Genomic DNA, 26,501 nt, shown 5'->3' with positions numbered 1-26,501 from the left:
TTGGACACTGCCAGTAGGAGCCCATCCTATAAGATCATGTGACTGATTCTTACACAGAATATAGTATGGGTTTAATGACATCTATTGGAATAGAATCACCAAAGACAGGCTTATTAAGCAAAGATGATCTAATTTGTTTTTTCTTAATTCTTTAGAGGGGGAGGCGGAGGGGGAGGGGCAGAGGGAAAGAATCCTAAGCAGGTTCCACACTCAACACGGAGTCCGATCCCATGATCCCTGGGATGATGACCTGAGCTGAAATCAAGAGTCAGATGCCCAACCACTCAGCCAAATGAGCCACTCAGGCCCCCTAAAGATGCTCTAATTTAAATCGGTTTTACAAAAAACTTACAAACATGTTTGTGTTACAAACAATTTATAAGAATTTTGGATTAATTAATCCAAGAAATTAGGGTTAATACTGAAATGATGTGTCAATACAAAAAATTAATCAACTGAAATAAATAGAAACATTATCAAAAAGATGAAGGACAGGGCACCTGGGTGGCTCAGTGGTTAAGTGTCCCACTTCAGCTCAGGTCATGATCTAACAGTTCGTGGGTTCAAGTCCCTGTCAGCTGTGCCTTTGGATTAACCCCATTTAACCTTCATTAACCCTTTAAAGGCCCCATCTCCATGCACCATCACATTGAGGAAATAGTACTTCAACATATGAATTTTGAGGAAACACAATTTGGTCCATAACAAATAATGAAAAATTGGAAACAACCTAAGGGTCCATACAGTAAAACATTACCCAACCTTAAAAGTGATACAGTCAATTTATATGTATTAGCATGGAAAGCTGCCATGATACACAACATGTTTCTTAAAAGGTTTTAAAATCATAGGCTTAGTGTGATCATATATATACATATTTGAAAAGCAAAGTTTATGTACCCTAAAGTAAAAAGGGTAACATCTGAGTAGTAGAGATGGGGGAAATATACACATTCAACTTTATATTTCTATGCATAATATATAATGGACACTTTTGCCTTCACATAAAGAAGAAAAAAGTTATTTTCTTTTGAAAAATTTTATTATTGACATAGAATGTTATGTAGTTTCAGGTGCACAACATAGTGATTCAACAATTCTATATCTTATTCAGTGCTCTCCCTGGTAAGTGTGAAAAAAGCTATTTTCCAAAGGACAGTGCAATCTCAAATTTATTTCTTTGAGGATCACTTAAGTAAATTTCAATTTCTGATTACTAATTTGTTGCATAAATAATTACAACCCATAAGCCAAAGTGGTTCTACCAGGAACACCAGTGCAGAGGCCACTGATGTGAGAAAGATTAGAATCTTGAGCAGAAGCTATTCATTTTCAGGGAAATTATGAACCTAAGTAAATATTCATTAACCAGTAGAATCTGGGAGCACCTGAGGGGCTCAGTCAGTTAAGCGGCCAACTTTGGCTCAGGTCATGATCTCACGGTTCGTGGGTTCGAGCCCTGAGTCGGGTTCTGTGCTGACGGCTCAAAGCCTGGAGCCTGTCTTTGAATTCTGTGTCTCCCTCTCTCTCTGACCCTCCCCCATTCATGCTCTGTCTCTCTCTGTCTCAAAAATAAATAAACTATAAAAAAAAAGAAAAAGAAAAAACAGTAGCATCTGTGTGGGTGCTTAGTGGATATTTGGCAATCCTTTGTATTTTGATCATATTAACCAGGTAAATAATTTAAGCCAAAAGTCCCTTGGAGTATACACAAATACACTGACAAATTTCAAAGATAATACACACTCTTTTTCTAGCAGCTTGGAATCCTATGGGCAACTTCAACACCAACCAAATGGAATTCATCAAATAAATCCACTTTTCAAGTAGGAAAAATAAAAAACCACCCACACCACAGTATACGGTATGTTGCTTTAGTTCCTGATTGGCTTCCCAAGGAATTCGGTCCCTGGAGTGACACCTCCTTCCTTTTAGTGAAAAATCATCCCAACTTGCTACTTATTTTGAATTAGGTTTTGTCAAATTCAAAGACCTCAGCAGCAAAAGGTCACATGGTGGTGACGGTTGTGCAGACCAAGCAGCCCACCCAGGGTAGTTCCTGACTGATGCTCCCAATTTGTCTACACCTGAGAAACAGATCTTTCCCTGTGGGCCTGAATGGCGGCACCAAGGGTGCAGATTCATTGCCTGATTTTTCAGCATCCCACATGTCTGATCAATCATCAACTGATTGATCAGAAAAAACAAAAGCATTATGTCTTCCAACTTCTCTTCAGATGATCAAGCAACTGATTGCAATGTTCCCTAGCCTTCAGCAGATGGGTTGCCTGATCCACGGGGAATTCTACTTGACTATGCTGGGAATAGTTTCTTCTTTGACATTCAAGTTAATTATCACTATTGAATCTTTAATACTTAAGAAACACACGGTGCTTAATTTGTTCATGAATCAGTGATTTCATAAATGCCAGTGTATATATTAAATTATATTAATGTTTAATATCTTTTTTGAGCAGTCAAAAGTGCATTAAAAATTAAAATAAAATTAATTCCCACTTTCCCATTCTTACACTGTAGGTAATGTTATTTTACACTGCGCCACAGTGTTCTACAAATTGACATTCGGTGCTTTGAATTAATGAGCTTTGTGATATATTTACTGCCTGGGGTGCTGTTCATTAGTTTTTCAATTACTGTAAAACTTTATATAACATGGCATGAGACCCTAAGCAATCAGATGAGCAGTACTGGGGAGTCTTTCTTTTAAATAGGATCATGTAATAAAGACAGAAGACTAAATTAGCATCTCTGATATGCCAGCCAGAGACACTGGGTGCCATGCTGGTAGGCTTGTGAATAACCTTCCAGAAGTGAATCTTTCAGAATCAGAATGCTCGGGAGAATCTGATCTCCTGCCCTCCAGTAACTGTCAGAGTCCTGGTGAACCATCTTTGTCCACAGAACTCAATGAGAATCTCTAGGATGCAGTGTATTAGCAAGAGGCAGGTGTGGTTTCAAAGTACTGCCATCTTATATCTCTCTACAAACTCTTAGAACTGCCAGCGGTGATTGTTATGTGATGAGGGTGTGATGAGGGAGGGTGGGGCAAGTTGAGGGCAAATGATGGGCTGGCACCCCCCCCCCACCCAAGGTGGGATATGCGTGATAGTCCTAGGACACTCCTGGCTACCCAAGAACAAAGAAAGGGAGTCAAGTGCTTGCCGTGGTGATGTGGGAGATGAAGGCAAATGGAAAATTAAATTCCTTTATTGCCTACAGCCCGTTGACAAGTCCTTGAAACCTGCAAAATGACCTCCCTCTCGGAGCTCAGCCTCCTGGAGGGCGGCACTTCGCTGGGGGCAAAAGAGAACCTTAGCTTAACACTATCCCAGCCTCAAGAATCCTGTAAATCAACCGCCTGTTTCTCACCTGCCCCAAGTCTACGCTGGCAATCCCACTCCAAGCTTATGGCCCCCGATAAACATCTGAAGGGGCTCATGACTGAGGTTTTATTAAATGGTAATAAATGGCGTTTCCCTAGCAACAGCTAGCCCATCAAGGTCCTGGAAACCTTGCTTCCAAAATTCCTTAGAGCCTTACTCTTCTCTGACCCCTTCCCAACCTGAGGGTATATAATGAGTGACCCGTCACGACCCCAGTGCAGCTCCTCCTGCCCACGGGTCCTGTCCCCATGCTTTAGTAAAATCACCTTTGTCACACTGAAGATATCTTCAAGAATTCTTTCTTGGTCATCGGCTCCCAACCACCCCACCATCAGCCCCAAAACATCATCATTGTGCTTTGCACTAAGACTTCAATGTGTCCATGTGTCAGATTTCCTTCAGTAGTTCTTTTGGTAAACTCTGACAAGATTCCCGGCACACTCCCTCAGGGGTTTCTTAATCTCCCAGATATACCTTGTGTCCTTTCCAGGAGGGGGGCTCCATGTAAAACACAGTCCCTGCTGGAAAACTCACAGGGAGGCGAGGCTGAGGCCAGGAAAGGTTAGAGGGGGCCTCTCTGATCACTGAAGAGCTAGAAGAACCACGGGGAGCGAGGGGAAGCTGTTGGCAAGGCGACAGAAGCAGCTAACGGGCTCAGTGGGAGTCCAGACTCAGTGCCAGAAGGGGGCTGGTTTGGTAAACACACAGTGGCCTGGGGTCCAGGTTTCTTCCAGCTAGCTCAACCCCCTCGCCCCGGTGACCCTAAATCTACATGTATTTCAGATGTGCGCACAGAGTGGGAAGCTTTTCATCTGCCCAAGGGATTTACAATTCAAAGGCACAGTAATTCATAGTATTCATAGGACAAAGGCAAGAAGACAATGCTCATTATCTTCATGGATAAAAAAATAGGCCTGATGACAGGCGCTGAATGCCCCCAGGAGCTGGGTTGCTACTCAGGCTGCTTGAGATCAGACCACACAAAACAGCAGAAGGAAGCCTGTGCTTGGGACGAGGTGGGTAGCCATGGAGCTAATACGCACTTATTAGTCTTTTGCCAAGTTATACAATATATTCATAGCATGAGGAGACCTCAAACTCTAATTTTAGGAATTTTATTTCTGTATCAAAAATATACCAGGACCTCAATTCTCTAGAATTTTCCTGGACAGGCTGTTCTGGCCTATCTTAGTTGGCCAATATGCCCTCACCCCTGTGGTCATCCCCAGTTAAAACAACACCAACACCGTTGCCTCCTCCATCACAGGACTGATCCCAGGTCCCTTGTCTGTCATACAAGCATCTGTCTGGCCTGACGCCCCCCTTCTTGTCCCCCAAACTGTTCCCTGCTTACAGCCTCTCCTGACCCTCTGACCTGATGTTCAGGATGGCTTCTCTGGCTCTTAACCCTGTCACCATGTTTCTTCCTTGATTTAAACCCACCCCTTTGCTGAGGCCTGGATCAGCCCCTCTAGGAGCCCCTCACCCAGGACAGATCCCCACCACGCCAGCCCTGGCTCCTCCAGCTGAGCAGACCAAGGCAGTTCTGGAGACTTTGGTTTTGGCAGCAAGAGGGGGGGAGTCTTCTTTTGCTTCAACTCGTACTGTAAATAACACTGCTAAAGAGCCCGTGGGTTTACTGTCCGATCCTTCCTCAGTGACACGGGATGGCATGCATCTCAGCATCCTCGTGACCAAGCCCAGGGAGGGCAACACAGGGCCACGACTCATCCGGTTCGTCATCTAAGAGAACTGGACACTGGGATCCTCAAGTCACCTCTCCTGTCATTCGGTGTTTCCTGATAAGAGATGAATACTATGAAAATAAATAAGCAACAGATTCCAGTTGCTGCAAATTTTGAGGCGTGGAGGTCTTTCTGGCTTAATACCCAAGTGGATCCCGATAGCTAGGTAGCCTCTGGGTGGTAAAGGTTATCTTGGGCTCCCAAACCACCACCTTTACCTTGATAAATAAATCACTGTCTCCAGAAACACCCAGATAATTCACTCTACAGTATCAGCTACTGGGCTATTTGAAGACTCTGGCTGTGGAGGCCTAGCATAGGTTATGGCGAATAGAGGGTGAGCGTTCAGAGAAAGTCACGAACAGCGCTAAGTTCCATGGTGGCTCATGGGTACAGACAGGATGGCCGGTCCCAGCCTGGACCCATACAAGGCTCTCCATGGATTGTCCATTGACCACCAGGCCCTCTGGGAAGGTGGCAACAGCACAGGAGGGGGACTGAGGCAAGATTCAGGGCCAGGCCCCACCTTCGTCTCTGGAATGGGTGTGTTACTTTGGCCCTGGTCAGGAGAACTGGTGAATTCCCCAAACCCAAAGGTCAGAGTCACGATTTCCCGTGTAGAATGGACCACAGCCCTGTGGTATTTTGGAAACTGACCATATTGTTTCCCCTTATCTCTTCGGGGAAAGTAGTCTACTTCTTCACATCTGCTCCCAGGAGATCAGAGCCCAAAGAGCTCCCATTGGAGGCAGGTGACAGGGTCAAAGGATGCTGTGGCTTCAGCTACCAGCTGAGGGTGGTGCAGGCAGAGAGCCAGGGAGAGGAGGGACATGCTATCTTGATGTATGCCGCTCCCACTGCAGCATGAAAACACCATGAAAATGACCTTGAAAAGTTTAGACATCTTATGTATCTGCTCATCTGAAGCTTATTTTAATAACTGTGATTTTGTCTTAATGTTTATTTATTTGTGAGAGAGACAGAGCATGAGTGGGGGAGGGGCAGAGAGAGGGGGAGACACAATCTGAAGTGGGCTCCGGGCTCTGAGCTGGACGTGGGGCTTGAAATCATGAACTGCAAGATCATGACCTGAGCCAATGTCTGATGCTTAACTGGCCGAGCCACCCAGGTGCCCCTTAATAACTGTAATTTTAAATGGTCAACTTCTATCCTGATCTTGATTTTTACAACTTATGCTTAATTTTTAAGCTTTATAATGACTATTTTTTAATGTTTATTTATTTTGAGAGAGCGCGAGCGAGCGCGAGCGCGCAGGGGAGGCGCAGAGAGAAAGAATCCCAGGCAGACTCCACACTCAGGGCAGAGCTTGACCTAGGGCTCCATCTCAGGACTGCGAGATCATGACCTGAACCGAAATCTAGAGTCAGAGGCTTAACTGACTGGGACACCTAGCCACCTCTATAATGACTATTAATAAAACAGCTTGCTTGGGAATTTACCTGGTGTCTATTTCTTTTTATACAGTTTTTATAACAGCAATCCCAAACTCCTTTGAGAACATTACAAGCTATTTGTGGCTTTCATCATTCACATCGGGAAATACTTGATTGCCTTCTGCTTTTTTGTTAACTCAAGAAGCTCATTTATTCTGAAAAGGAAAACTCTCTTTTTAAAATATTCTCCACACCCAATGTGGGGTTCGAATTTATAACCCCAAGATCAAGAGTCACATGTTCCGCCAACTGAGCCAGCCAGGAGCCCCTCAAAAGGAAAACTCTTGCAGTCAGATCAAACGACTCAGGTCTCCCCCTCCAGCCACGCCGCCGGGCCCCTCCTCACACAGCCCCAGACACACGTGTGCTGCACGAAGCCCATGTCCACAAGTCCTGTTCCCTTCTGTCCCAAACTCCTTCCTTTTCCAAGTCTCCCTACTGGCTTCCACCAGCTACACTGTGCTATTCCTATTTCCTTTGGGAGGTCCCAAATCCACCTGGTCCATCACCCGCTGGGAGCCACGAAGCCCCAAAACGACATACTGTACCCTGTCCACAGGTGCACATTCCTCTGGGGAGAGGATCCATAGCTTTCCTTCTATTCTCAAGGGGTCCATGGCCCTCTCCTTCTCCAAAAGGACTGAAATTTCCTGTCATTTTAATAACTACTATCATTACACTATATTTGCAAAATAAAGCGCCCTCCAGGCTGACCCTCCCCACCTCCAGTCTCTTTCCAGTCCCTTCTGTACGCTGATGTCACCCCACTGTTTCATTCTCCCAACACAAGGTTTATTGCTTTGCTTCTTTCCCTCTGCCTGCAGTGCCCACAGCAGCCTGATGGTGGCGCCACCACACCGCTTTTAATCCCAATTCTCTACTGCTTCCCTATCTAGAACACCTCCCCCGCTCGCTCTCTCCCCAGCTCTCGCCCACACCCGGCACTTCTAGGCCCAGCAAAAGACGCCTCCCAGACTAAGACCAGCCTCGAGGTAGAGTTTGGTTTCAGATGCAGAATACCTGAGTGGGGACATGTGTCTGGAGGTCTACAGGGCTGGAAATGTTAATTGGAGAGTTTTTAAAAGTCTTGAAAAACGGCAAGCTCTTCAAGGGAAATAAAAACAGAAAACAGTCAAGGGCTTATTCTCGATTTCTACAGCACTTAGGTGCTGGGCTCAGTGCTTAGCAAAGAGCAGCAGCACTCGAACGCTTACAGAATGAACGTGGAATATGTGTTCAAAACAAAACATATCCACGGGTGTGGGGGATTATGAGGTCAGAATTTTCCTGCAAAATATTTCTAACAAAGTGCTTTGAAAAAAATAAGCCAATTATTTCCCTAGTCTTTGCATCAAAAATTATTTTTAAAAAGCATTGGAATTGATAAGCAGCTTTAAGCAATGCACGTCAAATGACAATCCTGAATATGTGCACGTTAAATATTCATCTTTCATTAACGTTTTTCAAAGACAAGATAATAAAGTAAATCTAAAGTGGAGAGAAATGCCCCGAATTAGTAATCAGTAAACAGCTATCTCTGTTAATATCATGAGCCAATATTAATTTTAAACCTGCGGCAGAAGAGAGAACAAAACACAGGTCAGTGAGCCCCTAGGTAATCCCGTGGGATTGTGGGAGTGAAATGGAAGACCAAGCAGGAAACAGGTGGCTCAGCATGTGGGTGTGTCCTCATTCACCCTTCGCAACAAGGGTGCTCCCCAAATTGATGTACCTGGTGCTTCATCTTCTCCATTTGCAGAGGATGATGGGTAACACCAAGGTCAGGCAAGTTGGGTCACGTGTGCAAGGTCCCAGCCTGTAGGCACACCGTCACCATGGAGCCAGGCCACTACCTGACAGTCTACTCCTTCTCGAATTGGCAGTGATTTATCTAGAAGTTCCCCACAGGCTTCAGAGTGCCCTTTGGCCCTCCACACACAGGAACCTTTTAAAAAACCTTTCCAGTGAAGCTCCCGAGAGCTCCTCAAAACCCTCATCCCCAAATCTAGAGGAGGGTTTCCAAGCAGGAGAGCCCTCAACAATAACTGCTGCTTTCATTTTACACGTGACAAAATGGGGGCCTGAAAAATCCAAGAGCTGGTCCAAGACGGGGCAGCTGGCTCATGGTATGGCCCGGGCCGGTCCAGGGGAGTCTCTGCTGCACCCCAGTTCTTCCAGCTGTTGGGGGCATTGGGGGTGGGACCAACCAAGGTAAGGCTGGGTTTTCAGGAGGTGAAAAGCGGGGTCCTTTAGGAGTCCTGAACACCTGGGGTTTTTGAGTCTTATTGGAAAGACATTGTTCCGATTTATTGGAGTTTTTTCTTTTTACAAATTGACTCCCTGCCCTTGCCGGACTCTTCCCACCCATTCCTTTGGAAACAATCTGCTTTTGACAACCGCTGATGTTATTACGCAGCTGTGGTGAGCACAGGGATTCTGGTTTCCTGCACCCCGTAGTATATTTGGTGAGCCCTGGCAGAGAATAGGAGGAAAAGGTCAGAGCTTCGGAGCTTTTGTAGTGTACCCAGTGGCCAAATCCTCAGACCCGAAACCTGCCTAGGGTGCCCGTCTGCAGGAAAGGTTTGCACAGCTCAGAAAAGCGCTTCAGCTGATAAGCTTTGCGACGTCCCTGAGCTGCCTGTTTCTACCAATTAAAGCTCCCTCACCCCTTTCACCTTTCCTCACTGGGGTAGGAAGATGGCCCAGTTTGTCAGCAACCAAAGCAGAGAGATGGCTGAGCTGACTCACTTAGGGACAGTAATTCCTTCCAGAGAAGATTCTCCATTCATTTAGATGCTGGAGCAATTACTTGCTGGCTGACAGTTGTAATTACTTTTTGCTGCAGGTAGGTTAACTGTTCCAGAAGCCAGGCTAATAGGATTACTGGTTTCTGAAGGGCTTTTGGAACAAGTAATTTTCAAATAGTCAGCGCAGCATGTTCAGTGAACTTTCCACCCAGGGTAAATTCCTTCCTCTGTGGCTCCCCACGGAAGGCGAGGCGTGGGTTCTTTGATGGGGCACTTTGGAACTGCAGGACGTTGTTCTTCTGGGCTCCTTTGTTTGAAAATGGGACCCGAGCAAATCATGCTTGGAGATGTTTCATGAGCTTGCACATAATTTTCAACTGCTCTGAGACTTGGCATTAAATTGTATCAACCAACCAACCCATGCGGCCACAGCAGAGGAAATCACTTTCCCGGTCATGGTATGTCAGGGCCACTTCTCCCATGGCCATGCTGCCCGTTTCTGAGGGGAAGTTAAGAGGAAAAATAGACCCAGACAGCATTTTAGTCAAGGTTCCTAGTAAGATTACCCTCTTTGTAGACTGTAGATAGTGAATTTGCAACAAGGTTTTCTATTTGATAAGAAAAAGGGCTTTTGAATGCTTGTCAACATTTGACCCTATCAAGTGGTTAAACATTTAACAGAGCTTACGAAACACATCCAGGGGCTGTTGGGACAAGTTTCTTTTTCTGAGAGGTGTCTGAGATATTTTTGCTACTGTTGTTGTCATTGTTAGGATTACTTAAACATCCTCACATCCTGCATTGCTGTCCACTGATCAGCTGAATTCTGGTCTTGAGTGGGTCAAACCTGTTCTGTGGCCATGAGTTAGTCTGTCCAGGAGAGGCAGCAAATGCAAAGTTATGTGACTAGGAGAAGATGGGGCTTAATTGAAGCCCAGCATCTTAAGAAGAACAGCTCTGCTTTCAAGTAAATAAGAACACTGAGTTGTGGAGAATCAAGAGAGGATAAACTATACAGACTGATGGTGTGGAGACCATCTCCCTTCTAGCTTTATTGAAAAATAACCAACATATAGGAGTACCTGGGTGGCTCAGTGGGTTAAGCGTGTGACTCTTGATTTTGGCTCAGGTCATGATCTCACGATTGGTGAGTTCAAGCCCCACATCAGGCTCTGGGATGGCAGTATAGAGCCTGCTTGGATTCTCTCTCTCTCTCTCTCTCTCTCTCTCTCTCTCTCTCTCTCTCTCTCTCTCTCTCTCACTCTGCTCCTTCTCCACTCATACACTCTCTCTCTCAAAATAAATAAACTTAAAAAAGTAACTGACCTATAACATGGCCTAATTTTAAGGTGTACAGTGTGATGACTTGGTACATGTATATATTATGAAATGTTTACCACAATAAAGTTCATCACTCACATAAATACCTTTGGGGGGGCCTGAGAATGTTTAAGATCTAGTCTCAGCAGGGGCGTCTGGATGGTTCAGTGGGTTAACCATCCAACTCTTGATTTCGTCTCAGGTTGGTGAGTTTGAGCCTGGCCTCAGGCTCTGCACTGAAAGCACAGAGCCTGCTTGGGATCCTCTCTCTCCCTCTCTCTCTCTGCCCATCCCCTGCTTGCACTCTCCCTCCCTCTTTATCTTTTAAAATAAATACATAAACTTACAAAAAATACCTAGTCTCAGCAACTCTCAAGTATACAAGGCGGTACTGTAAACTATAGTCATCACGATGCTGTACGTTAGATCCCCAAAACTTATTCATCTTATAACTGGAGGTTTGTTCCCTTGGGCCAACACATCTTTTCCTCCACCTCCACCCCCAGCCCCTGGCAACCTGTACTCTACTATTTCTATGAGTTTGGCGTTTTTAGATTACACATATGAGTGAGATCATACAGTATTTGTTTTTCTCTGTAGAGATTATGTTTTAAAGTTTTTGACATATGGTCAATGCATGGGAACTTGCAAAGAAATTTTATTGCAAGTAATTTGTGCTGTTTGGTCTACTGATAATCAAATTCATTAGAATCTGGGATCCCCAGAGAAGGAACTGTCGCCCTGTAGCAAACTTCCTTCACAACCTTCCCTTATTGCTAGGCACGCTGAAAGTATGCTAGAGAGCTGTCCGCAGAGCCTGAAAAGCACTTAGCTGAAATGGCAGAAGCAGTTTAAGAAAATTTTTACTGTTTAATATTACACAACCTTTGCAAGTCATTCTGGTGGGGACACTAAAGTCCTCCTCAACTACAGAACCCCAGCTCTAAAAACATCAGGGGACTAAAACTGGCAAATGAGAGTATAGGAATCAAAGTACAGGTTCAGAATTAGGGGCGTCTGGCTGGCTCAGTGCGAAGAGAGTGCAACTCTTGATCTTGGGGTCGTGAGTTCAAGCCCTGCATTGGGTGTAGAGATTACTAAAAAAAAGAATTATTTTGGAAGTACAAGTTTGGAACTAGACAAAACAGTTTCAAATCCTGCTCTATCACTTTCTACCTGTGTACAATCATATCTACCTTACAAGGCTAAGGGTGATGAGATAATGTATGTGAAGCCTTAGTACTGTGCCTGGCACACAGTAAATGCTCAAAAAACTATGATCGACGCATTAATTATACTGATGAATCATGCTTCCTTCAATGACAGATATCAGTAACATTTCTCAATGAAAGGTGAACCATTTGCTGGCCAATCCTCCTTTGTGTAAGGTTTAATGTTAAAGAAAATTCTTTTTTTTTTTATTTAAAAAAAAATCTATTTATTTTTGAGAGAGATATAGAGAGTGACCAGGGGCAGAGAGAGAGGGAGACACAGAATCTGAAGCAGATTCCAGGCTTTGAGCTGTCAGCACAGAGGCCGACATGGGGCTTGAACTCATGCACCTTGAGATCATGACCTGAGCTGAAGCTGGATGCTTAACCAACTGAGCCATCCAGGTGCCCCAGAAAATTCTTTTTTTTTTTAAGTTTACTTATTTCTTTATTTTCAGAGAGAGAGCATGAGCAAGGGAGGGGCAGAGAGAGAGGGAGAGAGAAAGAATCCCAAGCAGGCTCTGCACTGTCAGCATGGAGCCTGATGAGGGACTCAAACCCATGAACCTTGAGATCATGCCTTGATCTGAAATCAAGAGTCGAACATTCAACCGACTAAGCCACCCAGGTGCCCTCACTGAAGTAAATTCTAAGGTGCCCATGAGACATAAGGTATCTCAAAAAGTCATTCTAGTCACTGATCACAAACTGTGGTCAGTGGCTCACTGCAGCAGAATCGTTAACAGTGCATCATTATAAAACTGGTTTCTAGGTTCCACAGAAGGCAGGCTGTATTGGTCAGGATTGGCTAGGCTATGCTGCTGTAACAGACACTCCCTAAAAGCTTAGTGATTTCACCTTGAGAGGTTTGTCACTCATGCAAAGTCCACTGTGGCTCTGAGTGTCCTCCAGGGAATCTCATTTTACGCAGAGGCTCAGGAATACAGGCTATTTCTCCTCTGTAGCTCCACTATGGTGATGTGGCAGGTGAAAAAGACAGTCAAGGTCATCCCTGGCACGTCTACTCACAATCCAGTGGCCAGACCTGTCGCATGATCCCAGTTATTGCCAGCAGCTAAGCAGGTGGATATCTGGTGGACATTAAACGTCTCTGCCTCACCTACGTCCCGAATCAGTCCCTGGGGCGGGATCCACGACTCTACGTTTTCAGACTCTCCCAGTGATAGGATTCAAAGTTGCAGCACCATGATTATCTGCTGTGGGCAATATTCCTTTATGGGATAAATAATTTAAAATAATGGAAAAAAGTGGCTCTGTCAATATACTGATTTATTAAGATGAGCATCGAAGGGTCTAAGACATTAGGCTTTTTTCTGCCTGTCATTTAAGTGTCCGTCTTAGATACAGATGCCTCTCCAATCTATTTCTGGCCCAGATGCTCCCCTGCCCTCAGACCTAAATACACTCAGCCAGGGTCTCACAGGTGCCTCCACGTGTTTGTTCATCCCTACCAAGCCTGTCCTGTGGCCAGGGACAGTGCCAACATCCACCCTCCTAGGTGACTTCCAAGGCGTCCTGACTTGGGAGTCTTCCTTGCCCCTTTTATTTCTCTCACTTTTCAAAGCCAGGCTTCAAGACCGTGTTTCTGTCTCTTACACAGGGTGTCTACGGTCTCTCTCGCTCTTCTTCCAGGGTCCTATCATCCATCGCTCCCATGGTCCCCCTGCCCCAGCCGAGCGTTTCTGTCCTCTGTCTCTCACGTTGCCGAGTAATGAATTCCCCTTAGTGAGGAGCATTTCCTTCTCTTTTAGGACTCAGCAAGACTCCCCTCTCTAAGCCGGTTCTGACTGAACTGTTTTCCCCTCCACTGCCCCCCGGGGTGGCTTCTCTCACGCAGCGGTACAGACTTTGTCTGCACCTGACTGCAAGCCCTGCAGGAACGGATGGCAAGTTCGCCTCTCTCCAGGCTGCACTGACAGTCTACACCGTGCTCAGCACATGGTAGGCGTGAAGGAAGGGGAGAAGGGAATGTAGATGGGAAGCTGCCTGGTGCCTGGCACACAGTAGGCGCCAAATAAAAGCTTGTAAATGAAAAGAGTGAGTATCCAACCATCCTCCTGTGCTTGGTTATCTGAGATATCCATTAGTGTCACCAAACTAATGAGACTGACGATTCATCTTTATGAGTAAGGCGCTTTTTCTCTGGCAGACTTGAGGGGCAAATGCGTCTTCACTGGGAACCATGTTCTGCAGCTCTGACCAAAGATGAGAATCAAACGTGAAACGGACCGTCATGTTCAGGGTATCTGAGTGATATCATTGGGCAAGGGGAGTTCTATTTTACTTTGCAGGAAAACGGTTTTGAGTTAAATAAGGTAAATTAAAAATAAAATCAAGTGGACGCACCTGGGTGACCCAGTCAGTTAAGCATCCGACTTCAGCTCAGGTCATGATCTCACGGTTTGTGGGTTCCAGCCCCCCGTCAGGCTCTGTGCTGACAGGTCAGAGCATGAAGTCTGTTTCAGATTCTGTGTCTCCCTCTCTCTGTCTCAAAAATAAACATTAAAAAAACAAAACAAAAAAATAAGTGAATTAAAGATAAACTGCATAAGTAGACTAATACCTAGTTCAAAACGCACTAACAACTGAAAGTGATATCATTTTTCTTAATTCACTATACGATCCATAAATATTTGGGGCCGTTAAAACAGTAATGTTAATATTTGTATATTCCTGAATATCTACACGAGTATTTATCCACACATAATTAAACATGAGCCATGAGGCGCCTGAGTGGCTCTGTCAGTTGAGCACCTGACCCTTGATTTTGGCCCAGGTCACACTCCATGGTCATGGGATCGAGCCCCTCATAATCTCTGTGCTGAGTGTGGACACTGCTTAAGATTCTCTCTCTCGCCACCTCCCTCTCTCCCACCTTCCCTCCCTCCCTCCTTTCCTCTGCCCCTCTCCCTTGTTCATGCTCTTTCTTTCTCTCTCAAAAATTAAAATAAAAGGAAATGAACCAGAAATATTCTCAAAATGTATTTCTAGGAGCATGTTTGTGAATGATTTATTAGGCAGTGTGCCTTGTGTCTTAAATAATAATAAAATTTTATTACAAAAGTCTAACGTATTTTAGTTTATTTTATTACCCCTAAGTCTGCTCTTTCATATATTTTTTAAATGTTTATTTTGAGAGAGAGAGAGAGAGAGAGAATCTCAAGCAGACTTCCCACTGTCAGCACAGAGCCCACGGGACTTGACCTCACAAACAGTGAGATGCTGAAATCAAGAGTCAGTTACCTGACTGAGCTACCCAGGAGCCCCTGTTCTTTTATATTTTTTAAGGTACCTCTAATTGCTAAAGATTTCCAGAAAATTACCCCCAAATGGAAGATTCTCTACACAAGAGGGTAATCTTTAGTATGTAGATATTACAGAGATAAAATAGATTCATGAATTAGAAATAGCACATGGAAATATGAAATTCTTTAAAAATAATTTTCGTAATACATGAAATATTTAGAAATTATAAAATAGTAAGATAAAAATCAGTCATAATTCCACCAAACCAGAGAACTACTATTAAACTTTTGGCCTTTTCCCCCACCAGTGAGTATGTTGTTGGGAACACAAAGTAGGGGCTTCATAATGTGCATGACGCCTCAGATTCTGATTTTTTCGTATAACCATATACCATGGGATCTTCGCCTGTTGATCATTACTACGGCATCAGTGACCTACAAACCCACTAAAATTATCTTGTTGTACCCTGATTCATCATCACTCCTCTCTGGTAAATTGTATCCCGCCTTTAAAATACTGTAAACAAGGGACACCTGGGTGGCTCAGTCGGTTAAGCGGCCAACTTCAGCTCAGGTCATGATCTCATGGTTTATGGGTTTAGGCCCCGCGTCGGGCTCTGTGCTGACAGCTCAGAGCCTGGAGCCTGCTTTGGATTCTGTGTCTCCCTCTCTTTCTGCCCCTCCCCCACTCATGCTCTGTCTCTCTCTCTCTCAAAAATAAAAACTAACTATAAAAAAATTTTTAAAAATTACTGTAAAGAAGGGACACCTGGGTGGCTCAGTTGGTTGAGGGTCCGACTTCAGCTCAGGTCATGAACTCGCATTTCATGAGTTTGAGCTCCGCATCAGGCTCTGTGCTGACAGTTGCTTCGGATTCAGTGTCTGCCTCTCTCTCTGCCCCTCCCCTACTCACACTGTCTCTTTCTCAAAAATAAATACAGATTTAAAAAACCTTTTTAAAAATAAAACACCATAAATAAGGCAGAAATTAATACCTATAAATTAAATCTATGTGCACATTCATCATTATTTCCTTAGGATAAACTCTAGGAAGTGGAATTTCTGGGTCAGAGAGAGTAAAAAGTTTTAATATACATGGTTTAATATATAAGGCTGAGCAGCTCCAGAAATGTCATGCCAATTAATGTACAAATATTTATGGCTTTTATTTCCTCTTTAGTATGTTGCTTAATCATGACCTTTTGCCCATGTTGCTATTGGAGAGTTTGTTTCCTTATTGTAAGAATTCTTTATACACATGTATATGGGATCCTACACAGGCTGATTGTATATTAGACAAATCTCAGTTCAGGTCACAATCTCAGGGTTTGTGAGTTTGAGCCCTGCATCAGCTGCATCAGGCTCTGTGCTAGCAGTGCAGAGCCTGCCTGAGATTTTCTCTCTCTTTCTCTAAATAAATAAATAAATAAATAATTTAAAAAACATTAGAAAATTTAATAAGTATATTGCTGCAGGTTTTTTGTTTGCCTTAGATTTTTGCCTAGAGTCTCTTGTCATGGAAAAGTTTTTATAATTTCCTTTTAGTCAAATCATTTTGCTTTGTGGTTTCCAGCTTTGGTGTCGTCATGTTTAGAAAAATGAAGGCCAAACTCTAGAATGTATAAATAGTCACCAAAGCTTTCTTCTAGTACATTCTAGTTCCATCACTTACATCTAAAGTTTCAATTTCTCTGAAATTTTATGTTGACATATGATGTATAGTAGAAATGAACTTTTGTTTATTTTCTAAATACAAGCTGGCCAATTGCCTCAATGTACATCATGGGACAAAGCTTTAGAGGTTTGTTGATTTCCATCTAAACAAACTGAGATGGCAGTATGTGCGGGCTCTGCCTTCAAAGCCCGGAATTTTAGATTTCTGCTTTCCAGAACAGGGTCCCTGGAGGAACCCAGGTGTTGATGCTTCTCCTGAGATCCTTTTTTTGGCCACATTTTACCAACTTTCTTGGTTCCCTGATGGAAAGGAATATGCCAGTGGTGGTTGCCATGTTGCACCGCCCCCCCCCCCCAAAACACCCAACACCACTGGGGCCTCATTCCTGGAGCAGGAAAACTAGTCAAACCAGAACAGGGAGTTCTAGAGCCGCAAGGCCAGAGGGAGGTGGGGGTGGGGAGAAAGGGCACCAGAGAGACTTTCCAAAAATATAAATGCATGTACTCAGGATACCACTTCTTTGAATCTAACCAAAAGAAATACATTCACCTGTGGAGAAAAACGCAAGGATAACACTGTTCACTGCAGCATCATCAATTACAGCCAAAAACTCCAATAGAAAATCGACTACATAATATACATCTGTATTATGGAATACTTTGCAGTGATTAAAAAGAGTAAGAGGGAGGGAAGAAGGGAGGGGCAAGAGAAAGCCTGCAAAAACATATTAAAGGTGCAAATCCCACTCAGCAAATAGCAAATGGCATTGATAGGGAGACTGCTGGGAAGAGGGATATAGGTAATTTTTTAAAAATAGTTCTTGCTTTAAATACATCCATATTTTTTTTAATCTTGCTCTAAATATTTCTGTATTTTTAAAAATCCTTTACAATAAGAATATTTTCAGGAAATGCCTGTGTAAATTTTTTTAAGTTTATTTTTGAGAGAGCGAGCGCGAGCGCGCATGCGTGCAGGAGGAAAAGCGAGAGAGAATCCCAAGCAGGCTCCACCCTGTCAGCACAGAGCCCAACACAGGGCTTAAACTCACAAACCCTGAGATCATGATCTGAGCCAAAACGAAGAGTCGGATACTTAACTGACTCAGCCACCCAGGCACCCCAACTTGTGCAAGTTTTTTAAAGACAAAAATAAACATAACAAAAAAGGAAGAGTTTCATGGAAGTCCTAAAACCACTTACGGCAGTATGACCTAGAGTATTCCGGAGCTGCCTACCAGCCGGGGCTCAGCGGTTCCTTATCAGCAGTTTCACAAGCCCAGGCAGGCACAGGTGAAGGCCAGCCCACGAGTGCATACCCGGGACCCAACGTTTAATACAGGGAATGCAGAATGGAACACATCAGAACAGAAAAACCTAGAGGCGTCCCAGAAATGCTTATATTAAGGACAGATTGAATCCAGAATTTAAAAAACAAAAGGAGCCAGAAATGATGAATACAACAAAATAAACTATCACCCGGATGGAGAGGACTAAATGGACTTTGCTCTGGGTTGGACTTGCCTACACTATGGAATAAATATAATATTATATATTATATAAAATATATCTTTTTTTACTGCCTCAAAAAAAAAAAAAAAGAAAAGGTATGCCCTGAAAACCACAGTTTTATTTTTAAAAGTGGAAATAACCATCTATTTTGATATATCTTAGGATTCACAGATAGATTACCCAAACGCAATTACTCAAGACCTGGCCTTTGTTCCTCCTGCCTTTACAGCAGCTGTCAGATAAGACTCAAACACGGGAGTAAACCACCCCCCCACCCCAGCATGGGGTGTCAGCCAAGTGCTGAAGACTGTGACAGAAAGGGGAAACCCACTTTGTCTTGTGACACAGGAAAGCCAGGGACGGAAAATCCTGGAGTCTTATTAAGTGAGAAAGTGTCTCCTCGACTGCCTAGAGCCACTTTTTCTATTCTGTCCTCTGCTGTATCCTTGCATTTACCCTTCCCTCACTCAAATATTCTCCTATCTCCTCAGCTGCAACTTTCAGCATGCTGAAGCCTCTCTTGTTTAAGAAAAACAAAAACCGTCTCTTGTTAGGGACTGATTTTTGTCCCCTCACGATTCATACACTGAAGCCCTAACCCCCAATCCAGTGGTTTTGGAGACGGGGCCTTTGGGAAGTGATTAAGTCTAGCTGAAGGCTTGGGCGCCTGTCTGGCTTAGTTGGAAGAGCATGCGACTGCTGATCTCAGCGTTGTGAGTTCAAGCCCTGTGATGGGTGCAGAGATTACTTAAAGTAAATAAATACTTTAAAAAAGTATTTAAGGGGCGCCTGGGTGGCTCAGTCAGTTAAGCCTCCGGCTTCGGCTCAGGTCAGATCTCACGTTCATGGGTTCGAGCCCCGCGTCAGGCTCTGTGCTGACAGCCAGCTCAGAGCCTGGAGCCTGCTTCCGATTCTGTATCTCCCTCTCTCTGACCCTCCCCCTTTCATGCTCTGTCTCTCTCTGTATCAAAAATAAATAAAAAACATTAAAAAAAATTTTTTTTAAAGTATTTAAAAAAAAAAAAGTGTTTGGATAGAGTCATGAGGGTGAAGACTTCATCATGGGATTAGTGCCCTCATAGTAAGAGCCATGGAGAGACTGCGCTCTCTCACTTCCCAGGGTGTGAGGACGCAGTGAGAAGGTGACCCCTACAAGCCAGGAAACAGGCCAGGAGGAGAGCTCTCTCACCAGACACCAGCCGTGTTCATGCCCTGATCTTAGACTTTGAGCTCAGGAACTGTGAGGAAATAAATGTCTACGGCACTGTGTTATGGAAGCCGGAGCTCAGACAGTCCCACCCACACCCTGCTTTCACCAACCACTTTCCACCACTTCGCAGCCAAGTTTCTAGAAAGGCAGTGTCTATGCAGACTGTCTTCCTTTCTTTGTGGCCCCCATCCCCTCACCATTCACTCCTCAAGCCCCTCTAGTCAGGCTTCCTCCCACATTATTAAAGCAAAGCACCTGTCCCTAAGGTCACCGTCACCTCCATATTGCTACACTCAATGGACATGCTTTGGATCTGACCACTCTCTCCTCTCCTAATTTTCCTCTTCTCTCTGGCTATTCTGCCTCAACTTTCTGCACAGCACAGTTTTTGGCTAAGGCCTCGGGCCCCCTACTCTCCTCCCTCTAGACTCTCAAAAGTGCACACCTCCGATATCACTTCCGTGACAATGGTTTGGACTCTTGTCTTCAGCTGGGACCTTTCCTCTAAGCTCCAGACCTTCAGATGCTTATCTGACAGTTCCACAAAGTACACTCAAGCTTATGTCCAAAATAAACTTGCAGTTTTGCCCCCTAACCTGGCTCTTTCTCAGTGTTGCCCTACATGGATTTAGCAAATGAGTTGGAAATCTAGGAATGAATCATCCTTGACCATTCCCTCTGCCATCCTCCATCGGATCTATTATTGAGGCTCACTGATGTGACTTTCTATGACGAATCCCGTCTATGTCCTCTCCTCTCTCACCCGCTATTGCATGGATTCCTAACCAGCACATCTACATCTATCATTGCTCCACCAACTCATTCTGTGCACTGTTTAGAGCCAGCGTGGTTTTTTCAAAATGCAAATATGACCACGCCTTATTCCTGCTACAATTCTCTAGTAACTTTGCATTGCTCTTACATTGTCACCAAAATCCCTTATGTAGGCCTTATTACCAATCTCACTTCCTTTCCAGCTTCCTCTCATACCACACTTCCTGCTCCCTCCCCCCAGCCCAGGCCATGTTTCATCCTGCCAGCGGACCTTGGTATGTTATGTCTCCCTTGCCTAGAGTACTTTTCTATTCTTTATGCTGTTATGGGTTGAATTGTGGCCCCCCCAAAAGATATGCTGGACTCTCAACCCCCCAGTACCTCAGAATGTGACCTTACTGAAGACAGGGTCTCCTGCAGAAGTCATCAAGTTGAAATGAGCTCATTAGGGTGGGTACTAATATGATATGATTGAGGTTCTTACTAAAAACGGGCAGAGGCGCCTGGGTGGCCCAGTCGGTTAAGCACCCAACTTTGCTTCAGGTCATAATCTCACAGTTTGTGGGTTCAAACCCCACATTGGGTTCTGTGTTGACAGCTCAGAGCCTGGGGCCTGCTTCATATTCTGTGTCTCCATCAGTCTCTGCCCATCCCTTGCTCATGCCCTCTGTCTCTCAACAATAAATAAATATTTAAAAAAATTTAAAGGGGCAGGGAAGATGATGTGAAGCCACAAAGGAAAAAGACAACCTCAAGGGTACATCTACAAACACCCAAGGGACACCAAGGATTGCCATCAAAGACCAGAATCGAGAAGAGGCAAGAGGCAAGAACCAAGGGCAAGATGCCCTAGAACCATCAGGGAGAGCGTGGCTATCCTGACATCTTGATTTGGATGTCGTCTCTAGAACTGTGAGACATTTGTGATGTTTCTGGCGACGCAATTTTCAGTACGGGATTATGCTGGGAAACCAATGCATCCTGTCATTCCTTTTGTCTCATTACCTCCCACTCAGCCAAACTTTCTCAGGGAATGTGCCCTGGACCTCCTGGCTCAGGGCAATCCCCCCCGTATAGACACGCAGCACTCTGTTCCCCCACCATCTCTGCAGCACTTACCGCAGTTATACCTTGATATTTATTTACGCAATTCTTTGATTGTCCAACTCTCTCAGTAGACTCTGAAGTCCCTTACTGTAGGGACTGCGCCTCCTTTAGCTCACTGTGGTATGTCCTGTGCCTAGACCAGTGGTGACACACACTGGGGCCCCACAGGTACTCGCCATACTGAAGAACTAGAGCAAGCATACTGAATACATGCATGAGAGGAGGAGGTGTGAGGGGCTTGCTGGAGAGGAGACTCGAGGTTAAGACTAAGACCTTACGAGAAGGCAGGCTGGGAGACAATGTAATGTGACGTACTTTCCACGAGGGAAATACCTCTGCTGTCAGCTGATGCTACCATTACACAAGAAGAAAGGCTTGAAATGCATATATCGCAGGGAGAGATCAGATATTAACCTAAACTTGCATTAGCATATTAATAACACATCCTTTCCAGAAAGCAAGCTGGAGGCGAGGGCGTGCTGAGGAGAATACGAAATCAAGACTCTGAAAGTCTACCGATGAATGCTGTCACTTGACCAGTAAGGGGCAAACCTGGGAACCAGGGTGAATGGTGTGAAAAATAACCCTTCTTAGGTCATAGTTTTGCTGAGGGTCACCTTCCGTTGGCCAGAAACAATCCAGCAGATCACAACTTACTGAGGGTCAATGAGAGCCCTTCCCTGGGGTCTACGGTGCTTCATGGACACTTGGCAGGCACTGGGAGCCAGGAAACGATTCTCAACTAGATGTAGGTGGGGGGACAGTGAGAGGCCATGCAGATGGCACCCACCCAGAAGGGTTCTGATTACAAGGTCTTTCTTCTGGAATTAAAATGGAAGAATCTTCACCATTTATTAGCATCTAGGTCCTACAAGGTACTGGCCACCACACATGGCCAATTATCACAGAACGGTCATTTTTGGGGGAAGGTCAAACTCCAGAACCCAATAATGACAGGAAATGATCCTTACATTCTATTTAAAAGAGACTTGCTGAAGATCAGCAGACACACAAGAGAAACTTGAAATGGACTCTTTCTTTTATAAAGGGCTTTCAGGGCTACAGGAGTTGCTACAGGAGTTCAATGTTTTTTTTCCTCTGCTGTCAACATGCCTTTAAGGACAATGAAAAGGGAAACAGATTTTTCTCCATTGCCCCAACTCAGGAGATATTTCCAAAATAATGATTACACATCCTCCCAAATGTCTCCCATTCTGAAATTAAGGTGAATTTTGTAAAGTATTAATCTGAAGTTTACTAAAATCTTAGATTTTCAGAGTTTAGAAGGGCTCTCTGAGACTATCTGGTCCAATCTCCCTCCAGTGAAAAAAACATACATTCTATAAAATCTTCAACAGTGACTCCAATTCATGCTTGAGTTTTCATAGAAACAGTGATCTAGTTTACTTCTTTTAGCCAACTTATCCCATTATTAAGCAATACTATTTAAGCTTTTCAATTATACTTCATGACATGGAACTCTATAAAACCAGTTGGCTCAATTTAATTTTACACTGGTATCTTATTCTTCCAAAAATAATTGCCCAGAGAAAAATATTTTAATTGCATATGTAAGTGAAAGGCACAGAATTGGCAATAATTATAAGTTTTTATTTATTCATGTTAAGTAATCTCTATACCCGCCATGGGGCTCGAATCCATGACCTGAGGATCAAGAGTCACATGCTCTTCTGACTGAACCAGCCAGGTGCCCTGGTGATAATTTTATTTTTAGATTTATGGCCACTGGAATATTCCTGTGGCAGGAATGAAAGTAAACTAAACTTTGAAATTTAATAGATAACCACACACTTACGTTTCAACATATAAATTACACATTTGGATTCCTTCCCCAAAACTAGGTTTCAGCATTAGAATTATTTCAATTCTTACCTTTTTTAGTGATACCTGGGCCTCAAAGAACACTTATTTGTGAGGTATCTCTCCTACGGTGATTTATTTTTGTGAACAATTTTATTCCTATAAAACATATTGTTGGCCCTTGGTATAGTTGTTTGATTTTATAGTATGACAGCATTACATTAAGAGTAAAAGCAAGTGAAGATGATTTAGAAATTTTGAAACATCGATTGAACAACTGGAAGGAAAACCAAAAGCTTTCTCAAATATGTTTTAAGTAAACTATTAGAGTCAGACGACAAGAGAATACTTTTAATTTTGACTAGAATTTTAAAATATTCTAGGGGCGCCTGGGTGGCTCAGTCGGTTAGGCGTCCGGCTTCGGCTCAGGTCAGATCTCATGGTTCATGGGTTCGAGCCCCGCATCGGGCTCTGTGCTGACAGCTAGCTCAGAGCCTGGAGCCTGGTTCAGATTCTGTATCTCCCTCTTTCTCTGACCCTCCCCAGCTCGCACTGTCTCTCTCTGTCTCTCAAAAATAAATAAAAAGCATTTAAAAAATTAAAAAAAAATAAAATATTCTAAATTTTATAAGAATCTTAAAATGCATAACCAAAATAAGGGCACCTGGGTGACCCAGTCCGTTAAGCCTGTGACTTCAGCTCAGGTCATGATCTGATGGTCCATGGGTTTGAGCCCCGCATCAGGCTCAGTACTAACAGCTCAGAGCCTGGAACCTGCTTCAGATTCTATGTCTTCCTCTCTCTCTGTTCCTCCCCTGCTTGTTCTCTGCCTCTCAAAAAAATAAATAAAATTAAAAAATAAAAATAAAAATATTCTAAATATTTGTAAGAATCTTAAAATATATAACCAAAATAGGAGCACCTGGGTGGCCCAGTTGGTTGAGCCTCTAACTCTTGGTTTTGGCTCAGGTCATGATCCCAGTGTCATGGGATGAAGTCCCACATTAAGATCTACACTCAGTGTGGGTCCTGCTTAAGATTTTCTCTCTCTCTCTCTCTCTCTCTCTCTCTCTCTCTCCTTCCCCCCCCCAAACTTGTACTGTCTCTCTCTCAAATAAACATTAAAAAACATTAATATATATAAAACCAAAGTAAACAAGAAAATGTGGATATCATAAATTTTGATTGGATTGAATGCTGGAATAACACCTTACCTTGTTTCCTGAAAGTCAGTATTAGGCCTTAGTCATACTAAGAGGAGAGAAAATTCTAAAGAACAGGGATCTTATCATTAAATCATGAGATGGTTAGAAAAAGCACTAACTGGGGCACCTGGGTGGCTCAGTTGATTAAATGTCCGATTTTGGCTCCTGTCATGGTCTCACAGTTTGTGGGTTCAAGCCTTGCATCGGGCTCTGTACTAACAGCTTGGAGACTGAAGCCTGCTTCGGATTCTGTGTCTCCCTCTCTCTCTGCCCCTCCCCCTCTCATGCTCTGTCTCTCAAAAGTAAGTAAACATTAAAAAAAATTAAAAAATAAAAAGAAAAGAAAAAGCATGAACTTTTCAGTAGGTGGAGGAAGAAGGTGGTCTCCTCTAACATCTCTAGTCGGTAAAGGGAGTGCCCTGAGAGGCTAGGATCGGGTAGGGAGAACTCCGCTCCAGTTTTCCACAGTTGATACACGTTGCGGCTGCTGGATCCAGAAGGAAGAACTCGCACTGACGAAAACCAGTCACAGCAAGTACTCGTGCTGCCAGCCCTGTCCAAACACTACTCTCTACTGTACCATAATAATCACATTTCAGCTCGAAAGGGATGAAAACCTCCACAAATATAGAAGCATATTGAAAATAAATTGAAAACCAGTGGCATGTAGAATGCAGTTTAAAACGCTTCCTGAAATCAGCCACCTGAAACAGAACAATTACTGGTTTTGCCCTAGAGAAAATTCCAGGATGCCCATTAAAAGCAATCTTTAGGATTTTTCAGCATCTCAAATTATTATATTATTGGGAAGGGAGGCTAAACAATTTTATTTGAATCTGCTTTGGACAAAACAAAGGGTAACGAAGGACAAGTTCCATAGTTTGCTTGGGATGCATCTTTTATCTGCAATATTTTAAAGTTACAGTTTCGAAAGAGTCGAAAAGCGTTTCCTACTACCTAACTCCATGTTCACTGTGAACAAAAGTTCCGTGTTGTGGGTTTCCTACGTTACAGAGAAAAGTGCTAAGGTGCACCAGCAGGGAAGGGAAGAGTAAATTCCACAAATGCTCATCCTAGTTGCAACAGAAAACTATCTGTTCTCATCGTTTTTTAGCTATATAAAAAGAAAAAAGGAAGACTTCTATTTCACAGTCATGGATGATTACAGTTTTCATAAAATATGCACACCAACACTCTGCACAATCACTTCAAAGAGCCATTCTTCTGTTCCAAACAATTTCAAAAGCAAGGGAACTACCGATAGCCATTTAGAAACTGAAATGTTGCCTACGAAATAATTATTGGGGTCAATAAACAACTAAAATTGAAAGTAGGGGCTTTCTTAGATTTACTTGCATTCTTTCCCACAGGGTTAACACTAAGTAAGGATTGTCAAAGAAAAATTTTATACTACTGTATAAGCTCCTTTGGAAATGAGCTACATGTATGTAAGTAGATATTCTCTGGATGGGTGTAAAAATCATCTCCAGACACTAACAGACACACTCCCCGGGATTTTGGTAGTACCATGTAGGAGCCATAAGATGGCAGGCCTAGATTTTACAGTGATATTTTCCCCCCACAGTGATACTCTTAAAAGCGTAAATATATTCATTGCCTTGAAATAGTATTATCATCAGCATGTGGCTAGTAAAGATACTAAGAGCACCTATCAGATTAAATTTGTAAATTTGGGCAAACGGGAACCATTACCAATCTAATGCATTCTGTTAGTTCATAATGAACCACAGAGTATTACAGCCAAAAGGAAACTTATAATTACCTATGCCAGTATTGCCTTTCTCCACATAAGGAAACCAGAGTCCAGATTTCAGTGCTTTGGCCAAGGCCACATGGCAAAGGGAATAACAGAGAAAGAACCAGAATCCTGCTTTCCTCCTTCCAATCTGCACCAGGGCTATTGTCCCGCTATCTCTCCAACTCCTCAGGGTGGCATCAAAGTCCGCATATGATTGTGTGCTAACTTACGGCTCCACGTCCTACTTTTGTACTTCACAGACTGCCTTCTATCAGTCAGGGTCACTCACGAGTTA

The 26,501-nt window shown here is 43.6% G+C and overlaps 1 long non-coding RNA gene across 3 annotated transcripts in view; it reads right to left on the bottom strand.

Moving 5' to 3' along the window:
- The window catches only part of LOC115302613, a 49,532-nt gene that overhangs the window by 10,948 nt on the left and 12,083 nt on the right, over positions 1 to 26,501 (bottom strand). The window lies entirely within an intron of this gene.

The sequence above is a fragment of the Suricata suricatta genome, chromosome 9 (assembly GCF_006229205.1).
Source record: "Suricata suricatta isolate VVHF042 chromosome 9, meerkat_22Aug2017_6uvM2_HiC, whole genome shotgun sequence".
Classification (NCBI taxonomy): domain Eukaryota; kingdom Metazoa; phylum Chordata; class Mammalia; order Carnivora; family Herpestidae; genus Suricata; species Suricata suricatta.
Note: the sequence above shows the minus strand (reverse complement) of the source record. Positions and strands in the feature narration are given on the sequence as shown.